The following is a 7026-nucleotide window of genomic DNA, read 5'->3' as shown; positions in this document are numbered from 1 at the left end:
ATTTTCCAGCTGAATCTAAACTGAACTGGCTGAGGGATGACCATGACTCAACATTTTTCTGTATTTGTGAAAGGAGTGTTGACCTTGGCACCGTAACAGTGCTGCTTTTAGAAGAAAAAGCAAGTGTAATCTCACTAAGAGCTGATATTTCTTTAATACATTTCTTAACTTCTACCAGCAGATTTTATCTCACAGTTAAATTCCTAGTTTTCCACAAGGCTTTTTATTTTTTTCCCATGTTTTCTGACCTCCTCCTTACCCCTGCTTGGCTCATACACGGCTGTTCCGCTGAACTCGACTCAAGCTTGTGCTGGCAGGGCAGGGCAGGGCTCAGCTGAATGAGTGCATGTCTTTCAGGAGTGGCACTATGGAGGTGAGGTTGCTTGGTAAATATCACACGCATATTTGCAGTGCTCCGGTGGTGTGTTTGTGTAGGTGGCGAGGTTGTGTAAACCAGCTGAGCAGATTCCACCACAGTGCCCGGGCTCTTCACGGCTGTCTGTTTGGATATTAATCTGCTTAAATTTCATTTTTTTATTTGCTTTTTTCTAAAGCATCTTCCCATCTACAGCAGCATTCCATAGTCTTCTCTGAATGTGAGTGAATGTGACGGAGGGACGAGCGAGTAACACTCTGAATGGAGAGAGAGGAAGTGCTGAAATAGAGAGACTGACAGAAAGCGAGACACACACTCTCCTCTTTCCTCAGGGGGGATATGGAAATGCATTTCTCTGCTGTCTATTAAGATGCCCCTACTGCCTCAGAAAGACACACACACACAGAGTCATGGTGGTCTGAGTGATCTGGCATTTGCTGCTGCAGTGGTATTGCAGTTTGTGTTTCTCACTCTGTTAACGGCTCAGTATTGATCCGTGGAGATTAAGGCTGTAGCTGCCTCTGCGTGGCTTATTGAGTGAGGTGTCACATCTATTGCATCTATTTCCATCAGACAACACTTTACGTAAAGCAAGGGGTGCGTCTATTGAGCCATTTGCTGTTTGTCATGTTCCCCTGGGTTTTGTGCAACATGGTGTGGTTTTGAAGAGGCAGCTGCAGAGGGTCTTTGAACTTCTTATGGACTCTAGGGTTACAGGTGGTCATGGACATTTCAGGTGATTGTTGACGTCTGTAAAAATAGCCTAGCCCTACAGGGCAAAGCTCAGTAAATGAGTGTTAGTCAACGAGGAATCAATGATTAATGATACTAACTCACTAAACGCGTGATCTTAAATCCCCATCTCTTATTTAAAGGGCAGCCTACATCTCAAAGCCCAGTTGAAGAGGAAATCGGCAGCCAGTTTGGTGGTGAATGCTGGCTCTTGGCTGTAGGCACAAACTGCTAAGCTGGCTAATGTTGATGCTTCAGGTGGCGGCGTAGTAAATGCTCATTATTTTGGCAGTTGTTTTTAAGGTCTCTTGGTCTGTTTTCTTTTTGAACACTTTTTTGGTCTCTAAGCAGCTGGCTCTAAAGTCCAAGCCCAAGGAAACGGAAACAGCAGCTTGTCAGCAGCAGATCTGATGCTTAATAAACTCAGCTAATCAACTGTCGTAGAAGAGACGGGTGTCAGATTTGGCAGATAGCAGATACCTAGTTTCTGCTGTGTGTGTGTGTGTTGATGGTAAGTAAATAAATCTAATTCTGAAATGGCTGTATGGAGCAGGGGTTTTTGACCTTTTTTTGGGCATGCACCACCTTTTAGTGTGTATAGTCTGAAGCTGTGACCCACCAAAGCAAAACACATGGATACCCTTTAAGAATTTGTTCACTTCACTTGACAATTTAAAGTATGTTTATTTTATTTACAAATTTCTGGGTTCTGAAGCCTGCGGGTGAGCCCAGTCTGTGCGGGCAGCAGGCCACTGTCTTGTGTCAATAACCCACAGCAAAGACTGTGTCAGATGTCAGTTTCTAAGGTCACACAGCACTGGCTCGCAGTAGCAGCTTAGTGCCAATGTGAATACGTCTTAAGCCACAGCTCCATACCCCTCCAGGGCACGGTGCCATTACATAGCACTGTGGTTAGATATATGTAAAGAGGTACACAATGTAAAGTAACCCACAGCAAAGAAAAACTAAATTCATGCTATTAATTATAAATTAATGTTACACATATTAATTTTTTCTTTTTCTCCTCTGTGGGTTAGTTTAGTGTGACCCGTGCACCAAAATAACTTGTGGATTCCTCTGCTGAAGAGGGAGAGAGTGCTAACTGCATGAAAGTAAACACAGACCTAAAGTGCTTTAAATCAAACAAATCAAGTTACAAATGAAATTGATAATTCAAACAGTGAATAGAATCCTACAAGTTAAATTTCAGCCACATACAGGGTTTTTGCTTTTTTTTTTTTCTTCTTGTCTTTTTGCTTTTTTTCCACTCAAACTTACCCATCAACCTCCAAAGGCTCAGAGCTTCTGAATGTAAACAAACAGAGATAACGGCAGTTCCCCAGAATCGTGGACACTGCAGAATAAAAAAAGTACCTCCTTTTTGATATCTTCACTATAATAAGAAGTATTGATTTATACAGCAGATTAGTGATAGGACATGAAGGAAATGAAGGATGCGCATTTCACGAACAGTCTGCGTGTACTTTAATTTAAAGCGACCGATTTTGGCAGCTTTATTATCTGCCTCAGTGAAGCACAGTCAGCGCAGATTAAAAGTGAAGGGATTCATTGTGTGGAAAGTGCTCCTCCTGAATTGAAATACAATAAAAATCTGAAGCTCAGTAGATCTAATTGGAGACTCCATCTTTTTTTGGTTTGTTTGTCCCACTGTGAAAAAATGCTGTGGCCAAGAGCATGGGTAGAACATTCAGAAGAGTGCTGATTCACCCCAAAAGTTGGCTTTGAATTTCTCCTAAAACAGCAGAGAGAGAGATGGACTTTTGGCTGTCATCACTGGAGATGACCTCAAGTCCATATTTCAAACATCTGGATGGAGCCGGGCTGATTCGGTCTGACAGGTACATCAAGGCTGGAGCCCCATCTCGCAGGGCTCAGGAAACGGGGGAAGAACTCAGGCCTTGCTGCTAAATTTAGGCGATGAAATGTCAGCTGCAATGAAGTGCTTGCTGCTCCTCTCCGCAGTGAGCGTCAGAAGTGGAGGAGAGAAGTGAATGTGAAGCAGCAGAAGCAGCAGCAGCGGGGCCTCCAGCCATCAGACAGATGGATGGATGAGTGGAGAGCTTCAGGAACCAGTGCCGGTGCCCTATTATAGGCCAGAGTTGTCTGAATGCCAAGCTTGAAGGTGACTCTTCTTGCAGCTTCTTGGTCAGACTTCTATACAGCAGCACTGACTCTCCAAATACTCTCTTAAAAATAAAGATGCCAGAAACATTCCTTGGATCAATACTGTAGATAGTGTGTTTGCTTCCCTCAAGAACCTTTCAGCCCCTTTCCCTCATCTCCCTGCTCATGGTGCTCGCTGATGTGGGCGTCTGTCAGCTAATGTGACAGATCTGTTCAGGTTTTATCCTCTGCGCTTTAGGCTGTTTGGTGGGGTTGTGTTAGTGGAGTTTCATAAAGTAGCAGCCCATCCTTTTAACAAAACAAATCATCTATGTGTAGACCCCACAGCATGTGTATGAACAACAACAGGTCAATTCATCCCATTTGTCCAGACCTTGGGACTGTGAAAGAAATAAAATAAAATCAGAGAAAAGAAAATCAAAAACTTAACTGTTGTCTCTCTTGCCAATGCCCCCCACCCCCTGCATTTCCTTTCAGTGCCCCACAGTTAAGCACCCCCGACTTAACAGCCTGAATGAGCACGGTTATAGGCTGAATAAACTGCTCATTTTTAATGACATCATATAAAATTAAGAACACAAAACTTCTGCTGATTAGATTCTATGTACAGCACATGATATATACCTTTTCTGATTGCCATGTTACCTGCAGGACTCTGTCCTGGGCGTCTGCTCAGGCCCAGGGCCCACTGTGGTCCTGACCTAATAATTTGTTTACATTACTTTGAACTCTCCATCCTTCATTTCAAAACCAGTCCAGACTGCAACTCTGACCTCAGAGGGCGGGGCTAACTGAACGATAGGATTTAGCTGCTATGAAGGCAGTAACAGTACTGTCTTCTCCAGACATCCTGTAACTCAAGAACACTAATGAAAATCACGTGTTGAGACATACAACTTGTTTGTGCGACATCAGTACCAAGGTGCTCCCAGTGACTGTGGTGTGCGTTATTTATTTATTTATTATATTGTACTGTGATTAACCAATCAACAACATTTAGTGCTGCAACGCCCCTCAGTTTCACCCACAGAACTGAGCACAGTACAGTACTCGCTCCCATTAGACTGCACCATTTAAGGTAGGATGGGAAAACTGGTAAATAAGAGCTGTTAGACGCAGTTGTGAGAAGTATTATGTTTAATGCAGCTCTGTTGTTGCTGTGGCTGTGCGCTGGTGATAAATTTAAAACCTCTACAAGCCACACAACTAATTTCAGACAAGAAGGCAAATAGGACGCTGCAGTTTTCAAAAATCTAGGATTGTACGACTGTAAACTACAGGCATGAGAGCTTGTGATAGTTCCCTGTGTATGACATCACCTTCTTACTCTCCATCTGTAGTTCACTCAGTGACGTGGCATCATTTGCAGATAAGCAAGTAGTTTTTATTTGATTTATTTATTATTTATTTAATGGTCATGTACCTTCAGTTTACACATAGATGTGTTTGCAGTCGAGAGTTTGCTTTGTCTATTAAAAATGAACATGGAAAAAAGCATCACTTGTTGACACTGAATCAATATTTTTTATTTTGTTTATTGTTTGAGATGCCATCTGAGTTCCCATAGCAGAGCCGGTATTGACTATGGACTGGAGAAAGAATGGTCTGTTTTGAAAGAGTCATGCTACGTCAAGCAATTGTAGCTTCCACGGCAAGGCCCACTTTTAAGGAGGCTCTGAATGTAAAAGTTGTCTTTTGAAAAGTAGATTCAGGCCAAGAACCTTTTTAAAGAAGCATTTATTTTCTGAGCTTCAATCTCTGTGAATGAAGTATGAGAAAGTGACTTAAAATGAGTCATGTCCCCTCTTAGCCAGTACTATCTATCAGAGGACCGTACACTGGAAGGTTAGTTAGGAGCCAGCAGTGAGTGGACTGCTCAGTTGACCAACAAAATGGAGGTGAACATCGAATTGAAGTTTGAATCTTACAGTAGCCGCCTGATTAGATGTGACCTTTTACGTTCACAGTTCATTACCAAAATAATACTAGAGTTAAATACTATTTCTAATGTTACTGTTAGAATTTGTTTACACGGTTACTCCCATAACTGGATATTTAGGTCCCATCCACAAGGACCCATTTATTTTTTAAAATGGAGGTCTGTCTGTTTTGGCTTCCCATCTACACAAAAACACGGTCTTAGGTCACTGAAAATGAAGGCTTTTGAAAACACCAAGGTGGAGATTTCTGACTTCTCGTGTGGAAAAGAGAGCCAATCTTTTTGGAAAACACTGTTGCCACACAACAGTAGTAATTTCATGACTTGCATAATGCCCTACATAGTGAATACGGTGTAATTTGGAATTAAACCACTTTCTTTCATGTTTCGTGGTGTTTCAATCTCTGTCTCAAAGAGGTGCTGTGGCCCCCTACAGGACTGGCATGACGATGACGATGCAGTAGTTTTTGCATTCATTTGGATGGGGATATTTAAAAAAAAAAAATACACGCATCTGTGTGGACTTGGTCTTAAGCCCTGGAGACACCACACGGCCTTTAAAGTCAAGGCAGATTATAAACAGTCGGGCTATCTCAATCTACCTGACTATTTTTGGTACATTTTTAAGGAGATGGACAGAAGTCATACAATACATCTGCAGGTAAACATGACTCAGGATATGACTGGTCCGACCATGACCACCATGACTGGAGAACGTCCTTCCCCAGTTTCTTGGTGCTGTTGGGGTTCTCGTATAAAAATTGCCAAACCGTTCAGTACATTGATGCTATATTCAGTCTGCCTACAATATTCCCTCAGGCCCACACTGCTCTGGAGCAGATACCGTAAATTTGACTGAGCCCACAAATCATTTTTAATGAATCCCACTGTTCCCCTGTAGCCCACGCAGAGCCTCCTACCCCCCGCTGCTTTTTAAAAACAGAACAAAAATGAGACTGCTGTCACACTTTGTGTTGCTAAGTGGTTTTAGGCGGTAAGAATTATCCAATAGCGAGGGGGTTACAGGCGTCCTGCAGTGGGGCTAAATCCACGGTTTGTTTCAAGTCTGAATGTGTTTTTCTTGTTTTGCCCACAAAAAAAGAGTTTAGGCTGAACTTTTCCTCGCACGGCTTATTTTCACATAGTACTTATCTGGATATTTAAGATAATAGTCTTCATTTCCCCATGGAACATTTGTATTCAAGAGTACACCAGCCATTAGAGATAGAAGCTCTTTGCCATCTCATTACTTCACATTGGTGCTTAAAGCATATAAACGTCCCTCACAGCTACGCTAAGCACGACACGGAAAATGCTGGACAAATAAGAGCAGAAGCCAAGCGTGAACGAGCGAGAGAAAGAAAGACGTCCCGTTCTTGTGAGATCAGTGTGTGCAGATGAATCAGGCGTTCATTTAAAAGTCGTTTGGAAGACTTGGTCACGAAGAATGGGCCCGACGTTGCCTTTTCTCCTCCTTAAGGATTCTGAGCACGTACCGGGGCCCATTCATCTTCAGGTACAGAGGGAGTGGGACGGTCATTTGTAAGGAGGAAGAGTTAAGCACAGCTTCTCCTCGCAGAGATGAAACACATACCTGTCCTAGCGCGCGGCGCTTGCTTGAGCCTAATGGCCCTGAAAAGGGTCATTATTAATCGGGGGAGAGCTTTCATCTTGGTGCTGCAAATGCAGAGCGTGAGTGAAGGTGCTGCATTGTGAAACTAAATTAACTGTCTGTAGATTAGAATTGTTTTTGTACGCCATTTCTGCTCAAACACAGCGTGCTACAGTTTCAGAAATTCAGGAGTGTTTTCTCTTCAGTCTCTAAAGCGGGGCT

This window comes from Hoplias malabaricus, chromosome 7, assembly GCF_029633855.1.
Source record: "Hoplias malabaricus isolate fHopMal1 chromosome 7, fHopMal1.hap1, whole genome shotgun sequence".
Classification (NCBI taxonomy): domain Eukaryota; kingdom Metazoa; phylum Chordata; class Actinopteri; order Characiformes; family Erythrinidae; genus Hoplias; species Hoplias malabaricus.
This window is presented reverse-complemented; position numbering follows the sequence as displayed.